The sequence below is a fragment of the Heterocephalus glaber genome, unplaced genomic scaffold (genome assembly GCF_053883595.1).
Source record: "Heterocephalus glaber isolate CG9 unplaced genomic scaffold, H.glaber_assembly_v1.0 deba00001608, whole genome shotgun sequence".
Taxonomy (NCBI): domain Eukaryota; kingdom Metazoa; phylum Chordata; class Mammalia; order Rodentia; family Bathyergidae; genus Heterocephalus; species Heterocephalus glaber.
Window position 1 is genome coordinate 37,985,045 of NW_028258379.1, and position 9,065 is coordinate 37,994,109.

The 9,065-nt window shown below is 37.1% G+C and overlaps 1 non-coding gene across 1 annotated transcript; it reads left to right on the forward strand.

The window, feature by feature from the left end:
* Nucleotides 1-1,445: 1,445 nt before the first annotated feature.
* On the forward strand, nt 1,446-1,552 carry LOC147822836 (U6 spliceosomal RNA). The gene has a single exon (XR_015445259.1). It is a non-coding gene; the product is annotated as a U6 spliceosomal RNA (small nuclear RNA).
* Nucleotides 1,553-9,065: the final 7,513 nt, after the last annotated feature.

Genomic DNA, 9,065 nt, shown 5'->3' on the forward strand with positions numbered 1-9,065 from the left:
TGTCTTTGTTGCTTGTATTTAGAACCCCAATGGAATGATTGGTTCTCAGAGGTGTCTTTGAGGTATAGCTGGTCTTTAGGTTTTAAGTCTTTAATGACTCTGAGGCATTCTCATTTTCAGTATACCAGGAAGGACAACTGATTAGATCAATCACAACACCTTAGCACAAGTGATACAATCAGCAACAACAATACCATCAAGCACAGCTTAGAAAATGACAATTTGTGGTAGTTATCAATCTATCACCTTTAACAGTGTGAATTAAATCAAAATCAAGGACCAGTCCAAAATATGTTTATATATATACCCTTAAATGTAGCATCTTTACCCTTTGGGATGGGGACTTAGAAGGAGGTGGGGATGGATGGATAGATAGGTAGAAGGATAGGGTTAGAAGTGAGGCTAGAGGACACAGGAAGATCATGCAAACTCTAGAAAACTGTTGAAGACAGAGGAAAAGGCTGAATAAAAGAACAAATACAAGAACAGAACAACCTAAGAACAATAGGGAAGCTAGAAATTGTATTCACTTTCCTTTCAAGATAATGACAATTGAGAGAAGAAAAAAGAGAAAAGAAAAGAAAAAAAGAAAAAAGAAATCCAAATTAGCACAGGATTAGGAACAGAAAGGGAGAAAGATAAAGAACACATTGGGAGAGAGAGAGTGAGAGAGCAAGAGAGTGTGTGAGAGAGAATAAAAAAAGAAAAAAAATTGAAAAGCAAAGAGAAAAAGTTAAAAATATGAGAAAAAAATAACTTTGAAAATAAGAAATAAAAAATAAAAATGAAGGGCCTCCTTCAGGGTATATCTCTGCTGTCACAATAGATAACGTGGCCGGCAGTGTGCAAATGTAAGTCAATTAGTCTTAGCAATCCAGCAGCAGTCCCCTGAGATTAGGGCTGATTTTTGGCTGCGAGGCCCAAGTTGAGCTCCCTGACTTCTTGCAGGGTTGAACTCTACAAGTTTCTGTTGCAGGTTCCAGAGGTTACCCCCTTTCTCTTCTTTTATGTCTGCAGTGTTTTCATCTTGCCCCATTTAAATTTTCTCCCCTGAGGGTGAAATCTTTTTATTGAGTGGACCTCATATAACTTTCTGATTTGTTTTAGATTTTGATATATGACAATAAATCTTGTGTCTATGATTTAAGGTGGATTTATGGCTTGTGTCTACATCTTCCCCAAAAACCTCATGCCCTAAGGGTTGGTAGCCTGGAGAAGATAAGAGGGACAGAAAGAGCCGTGGTCATCCCTTGCTTGCTCACTTTTGCTATCTTCTGTTTGTCATGAGATGGTCTCCTCCGTGTTGCCCCTCTGCTGAGCCACAGTCTTTGATCCAGCTGATTATGAACTGAAACCTTTACAAACAGTGAGCTAAATAAATCTTTCCTCCCTTAACTTATGAGTGTTGGGTATTTTGTCTCAGCAGTGATAAAAGTAAATGGACAGTGCTCACTTTGGCAGTGCATATACTAAAATTGGAATGATACAGAGAAGATTAGCATGGCCCCTGTGCGAGGATGACACGCAAATTTGTGAAGAGCTCCATATTTTTCTGAATTCTATTTTTGCATAGCTATATTTTATATAAAGCTATATATTCTTCACAGTGAGTATCAACTGGAGTAATTGGTTATTAAGACTTTAGAGTAATTTCGGATTACTACATTTGTGATTTGAGAGGAATTATTTAAGAAGTCATTTCTCAAGATGTGGGAATTTGAATTGTAAACCTGCACCATCTCTGTGAAATCTTATGATGAAATACAGCCCTTTTAATTCCTATTCCTTTAGTTATCACTGTCTTGTTTAACACTTTGCATGAGTTAACTTGGTTGGAGTAATGAGACTGAGGACAAGAGCATGAGGCCTAGAAGTTTGCTAACTTTATGCATACACAAAATGATTTCATGACTACAGATTGCACCTTCTCCCAAATATCCATCTGTTAAATTTAACTGATTACAGGAAAGATGGTATGTATGGTTTATCATAAACCCTTATCCTCAAATGGAAGAAAAATGATTGTTACATTGTTACTGTAGTCTTCTGATATTTATGATAATATATAAAGAATAAGTTATCTGAAATACTATATAATTTTTAGTTTTACAGTATTAATATAGGTCATATCATTGGATAAATAGTATCTGTAAAAATCAAATTTCAGTAAACCAAACATCAGTGAAAAGCACAAGTAAAAATGAAACAAAGTTAAAAAATGGTAAATGGACAGGTGGCAAATTAGTTATCACAGTTTGTCATTTTCAGCGTTGTGCTTGATGATAATGTTATTGCTGATTGTACCACTTCAGACAAGGTGACATAGTTGTGATTGATTGTTCTTCCTCATATGCCAATACTGAGGTTGTCTGGGGGTCTTAATACCATAGTCGAGTACCAAATAATTGGAGTGGTAACCCAAACAGTCAGCAACCTCTCATCCCTAATAAATTTTAGCAGCAGGATCTTGGGACAGCCTCAAAAGCCAAAAGCTAGCTGCACCTAGAAGACATTTCTGAAAAGAAGTCGTTTCCTAAAGAGGTTTTGATAATAGTAGTAAAGCTACCTACCATAAGCAATTTAGAACCATCAATGCAGAAGACAAATTCAAAACATAGTAAATGAGAAAACATGGAAGCAATATGTAACTCCAGACTTCCAGCTTGCCCAAGGCAAATCAAGGGGGCATTTCAGTAGAAGAAATCAAAAGGCAACCAGCTGAACTTTCTGAAATGGTAGCAGCAGAAGTAAAAAGGCATATTAATGAGTGTCTGGGAAAAAAATCACAAACAATTATACAGATAACTAAACAGATGGTAACCATAATAAAGTACATGGCTAGTGACTCTAGAGAAGATATGGACTAAAAAAAATAGACGAGATTAGGAAAGTGGAGGAAACCATGAATGTTCAACAGAGGAAAGAACTAGATTCCATAAAACATTCAAGTATATATCCAGGAGATCAAAAATTCTATCGAAAATATCCACAGCAGAATCAACAAATGTGATTTTGAATGATAGAATGTCAGATCTGGAAGAAAGTTTTGTGGTTAGTGATCATCAAATGACAGACTTCTTAAAAATAGCAAGAGACCATGAAAAATCAATCCAACAGCTGCTAGGTGAAAAAGGAAAGCCCACCAGAAACACAGCAGACTTCTCAATAAAAACTCTCAAGTCAAGGAGAGTTTGGAGTGAAGTATTTCAAGCCCTAAAGGAAAACAACCTCCAACCCAGATTGATGTACCCTGCAAAAGTATCCTTCAAAATTGATGGAGAAATAAGATACTTCCGTAACAAAGAACACCTGAAAAAATTCATTACCACCAAACCAGCACTCCAAAGTGTTCTGAAGGATATTGTAGAAAGAGACAATAAGAACTAGAGAACTCCAATTAGCCATGATCAGAAAAAAACTATACCAAGACATATAATAGTCAAGAGTCCAGAAATTCAACACAAGAACAGATATTAAAAGCTGTTAAAGAAAAGAAACAAATAACTCACAAAGGAATGCCCATCAGAATCACAGCAGACTTCTCTACCAACACCCTTAAGTCAAGGAGAGGTTGAAATGAAGTATTTCAAGCCCTAAAAGATGTACCCTGCAAAATTATCTTTCAAAATTTATGGATAAATAAGATACTTCTGTGATAAATAACACCTGAAGAAATTCATGACCACTAAACCAGTATTCCAAAAAGTTCTGAAGGATATTCTAGAAAAAGACAATGAGGACAATTTCATGAACCCCAACTGAATGAATCCACTATGCAAAGTAAGCAATTAAACAGAGGGGAAAGAAAAGGTACCAACAAAACAAAAATAATATGACAAGGATAAGTCAATACACATCAGTTATAACCACCAATGTGAATGGTCTTAATTCACCAATCAAAAGAAATGGATTAGAAAAATGAATCAAGAAACAAGATCCACAAAATTCTGCATACAAGAAATACATTTAACTCAAAAAGAAATTCATAGACTGAAAGTCAATGAATGGAAAACAATGCTCCGTAACACAGGAACCTGGAAAAAAGAAGGGGTATCAATTCTATTTGCATACAAAGTGGATTTCAAGCAAAGAATGATCAGAAGAAAGACAGAGGCTTGCCACACCATCAGTAAGTGCACACAGATCCTAGGGAGCAGCTGTGTGGACCAGAGTGGCATGGCAGAAGGTGGATCCCAGCCAGGGCTCCACCCTGAACCGAGAGGCTCAGGCACACCTGCCCAAGCCAAAGGCCCACCCAGAAAAGAACTGTACAGGCACATAAACAACAGCCAGAGGCTCACCATAATACCATTGATAAGTGCATGGAGACCCTAGACAGAAGCCTGTGCAGACAAGAGAAACTGGTTTGCACAGCTCCCAATCAAAGGCCCTCCCAGACAACAGCTACACAGGGACCCCAGTGAGAGCACACCTAGATACCATACCAAGTGTGCACAGGCCCCAGCCACAAGCCCGCCCAGACAACAGGTCAGCTCAGGGATCCAGAAGGCCACCACTCTAAACCCAGAAATTGGTATACTGGGGAGCAGGAGAGTAAAGGCTGCTCAGTGTCTTGCTGAGAACTGAAGACCACTGGGTGAGCAAAAAGTCTCCTCGACAAAGGTACAGCAGACTGCAAGTGTTGAAATGAAAAGACATGTAAATAAGTCTCAAAACCAGACTTCCAGATCACCTAAGGGAACCCCAAAGGGCAATGAGATGGAACAATCTGACACTCAACAACCTGGACTCCCTGGATTGGCAACAAAAGAGGACCTGGAAAAAATGAAATCAGAAATAACTTCTCAGATAACAGCAGAGACTGTGCCCATACTACAACACATGATTAATAAATCTAGAGCAGACACAGATTAAAAAATAGAGGAGCTGAGGAACATGATGAAATCTCAGCATAGGAAACAAATGGAATCCATAAAACAAATTTCCAGGAGATTAAAATCTCCATTAAAAGTTTATGCAGCAGAATGAGCCAGTGAAAGGACAGAATTTCAGGTACAGAATATAGGATTGCAATTAGTGACCAGGAAAAGAAAAATTTCTTAAAAATAATAATTAATATGAGAAAATGGAAAAATAGGAACAAAATCTTTGTAAATAGGGAGGACTGGAGGGGTTGCCACTACTGTTTAAACTCTTCAGAAAAATTGAAAGGGAAGCAATACTCCCAAATTCATTCCTGGAAACAAGCATCACCTTGATCCCCAAAGCAGAGAAAGACCCAACTGAAAAAGAGAACTATAGGCCAATCTCACTAATGAACATAGATGCAAAACTCCTTAATAAGATAATGGCAAACAGAATGCAGAAGATCATCAAGAAGATCATACACCCTGATCAAGTGGGATTCATCCCAGGGATGCAGGGATGGTTCAATATATGAAAATCAATCAATGTAATACACTATATCAATAGAGCCAAGGACAAAAACCATATGATTATCTCCATAGATGCAGAAAAAGCATTTGACAAAATCCAACATGCATTTATGATAAAAACCCTACAAAAAATTGGAATAGATGGTCTCTACCTCAAACTGGTAGAAGCCATCTATGAAAAACCAACAGCCAATATCATACTAAATGGTCAAAAACTGAAATCCTTCACACTAAAATCAGGAACAAGACAAGGATGTCCACTATCACCACTCTTGTTCAGTATAGTTCTGGAAACATTAGCCATGGCAACTAGACAAGAGAAAGAAATAAAAGGAATAAAGATAGGTAATGAAGAAGTCAAATTGTCATTATTTGCAGATGACATGATACTCTATATAGAAGACCCCAGGAACTCCACCAAAAGTCTTCTAGACTTAATAACCAAATTCAGTCAAGTAGCTGGTTACAAGGTCAACACACAAAAATCAATAGCATTCCTCTACACGAATGACAGACTCACTGAGAGAGAAATAGGGCAAATAATTCCTTTCACAATAGCATCCAAAAAACTGAAATACCTAAGAATCATCCTAATGAAAGAAATCAAAGACCTCTTCTCTGAAAACTATGGCACTCTGAAAAGAGAGATTGAAGATGATATCAGAAAATGGAAAGACATCCCCTGCTCCTGGGTAGGAAGAATTAATATAGTGAAAATGGCCATACTTCCAAAACTGCTGTATAGATTTAATGCAATTCCAATTGAGATCCCAGCAGCATACTTCATAGACCTCAAGAAAACAATCCAAAAATTCATTTGGAACAAGAAGAGACCCAGAATAGCAAAAGCAATTCTAGGTAACAGAGACATGGCAGGAGGTATCACAGTCCCCAACCTGCAACTATACTACAAAGCTACTGTGATAAAAACAGCATGGTACTGGCAAAGAAACAGACTTGAGGACCAGTGGAACAGATTAGAAGATGCAGAAACAATGCCAGACACACTCAGCCATCTCATCTTCGACAAAGGAGCCAAACAGCCTCACTGGAGGAAAGATAGCCTCTTTAATAAATGGTGCTGGAAAAATTGGGCTTCAACTTGCCAAAGATTAAAACTAGACCTATATCTCTCACCATGCACTAAACTAAAATCAAAATGGATTAAAGATCTAAATATTAAAATAGAAAATCTGAACCAGTTGGAACAGAGGTTAGGTAGAACCCTTGAAGACATCGGTGTAGGAAAAGATTTTATGAACAAAACCTCAGTTGACTGTGAACTAGCACAAACAATCAACAAATGGGATCTCTTCTTGTTAAAAGGCTTCTGCACAGCAAGAGAAACCACCAACAGTGTGAAGAGACAACCCACAATGTGGGAAAAAACCTTCACCTGCTCTTCCTCAGACAAAGGTCTACTATCTCGAATCTATAAAGAACTTAAAAAGATCAGACCTCCCAAATTTAAAGACCCAATCCAAAACTGGGCATCTGAAATGAACAGACATTTCTCAGACAAAGAAGTAGAAATAGCAAATAAATACATGAAAAAATGTTCAACATCACTGGTCATGTGAGAGATGCAAATGAAAACAATGCTGAGATTCTACTTCACTCCAGAAAGAATGGCTGCTGTCAAGAAATCAACCAATAACAAATGCTGGCAGGGCTGTGGGGAAAGAGGAACCCCGCTCCACTGCTGGTGGGAGTGTAGACTGGTGCAACCACTGTGGAAATCAGTGTCGAGATACCTCAAAGAACTAGGACTGGAAGTCCCATTTGACCCCGCTATTCCACTGCTGGGGATCTTCCCCAAAGAATTAAAAGAATCATACCACAGTGATATATGTGTGCCCATGTTCATAGCAGCACAGTTTGTAATAGCTAAACCTTGGAAACAGCCCAAATGCCCATCAACTGGAGACTGGATAAAGAAAATGTGAGGTTTTTTTTTTTATAAAATGGAGTACTACTCAGCCATAAAAAATGAGAAATTAGAGACATTTATAGCTAAGTGGATGCACATTGAGGTGATACCCTTAAGTGAAATAAATAGGGCACACATGTGTAAATACCGAATAGTTTCTCTGGTGTGAGAAACTGAAAGTGTAAATAAGGACTAAATGTATAATAGGTAATGTGAAATAGGAAGAAAAGGGGCAAAGGGGAAGGAAGTGGGAGGGTAGGGTTAAGGGTAGAAGGCAATGGGATTAATATGAGAAAATGGAAAAATAGGAACAAAATCTTTGTAAATATGGAGGACTGGAGGGGTTGAAGGGAGGGCTGGACAAGGGTGAAAAATAAGAACCAAGAGAGACTATGTAAAGGTGCAAATTTCCAATGATGAATGTCATTAGATTGTATACCTAAAATGTACCAATGATTAGAATGCATAATTGATAATGCAAAATAGGAAGAAAATGTCCAAAGGGGTAGGGGTAGTGGGAGGGGCAGGGGAAAGGAAAGAAGGGTAAGGAAAAAATGCTGAGAAATGGAAAAAATGGAAATAAAGTCTTTGTAAATAGGGAAGGGTGGAGGGGGTGAAGGGAGGGCTAGGAATGGGGACAAAATAAGAACCAAGATGTATTATGTAAAGGTACAATTCCCAATGAGAAATGTAATTGTGTTGTATACCTACAATGTACCAATAAAAGAATTTAATACAAAAGAAAAAGAGACCACAAGAACTTCATAAAAACATGGAAATTTAATAACACCCTCCTGAATTACCAATGGGTCACAGATGAAATTAAAGAAAAAATCAGACAATTTCTACAATTAAACAATAATGACAATACAACATACCAAAACTTATGGGATGAAATGAAAGCAGTCATATGAGGGAGATTTATAGCAATAAATTCTCATATCAGGAAAACAGAGTAGGCTCAAATAGACAAATTAATGTTCCAGAAAAAATGCTCTTCTAGAAAAAAGAAGAGGAAGTCAAGCCCAAGCTCATATGATGGAGGAAGTAAAAAAGTTAGAGTAGAAACTAATGCAATGGAGACTAAGAAAACAAAACTAAGAATCAATTAACGGATGAGTTGGTTCTTTGAAAGATTAAATAATATTGACAAACCAGTAGCCAACCTTATCAAAAAAAGAAAATACTCAAATCCATGTAATTAGGAATGAAAATGGTGAAATCACAACAGACCCTGCAAAAATCCCAAATATCATCAATACCTACTTCAATAACCTGTATTCTAATAAGAAAATATAGAAAAATATAGAAAAAATATGGAAAATATAGAAGAAATGGACAGATTCCTAGATACATAGGAATTACCAGAACTGAATCAAGAAAATATAGAAATTCTAAATAAAGGATTATCAGACAATGAAATTGAATATGTAATTAAAAACCTACCAACAAAGAAAAAGCCTGGACCTGATGGATTCACTGTTGAATTCTACCAGAACTTTAAAGAAGAACTAGTGCCACTACTCCTCAACTCTTTAATGAAATTGAAAGGGAAGCAATACTCCCAAATTCATTCCTGTAAGTAAGTGTTACCTTGATACAAAAACAAGAGAAGAATCCAACCAAAACAGAGAACTACAGGCCAATCTATGTAATGAATATAGGTGCAAAAATCCTCAATATGATACTGATAAACAGAATGTAGCAAATCATCAAGAAGATTATGCACCATCATCAAG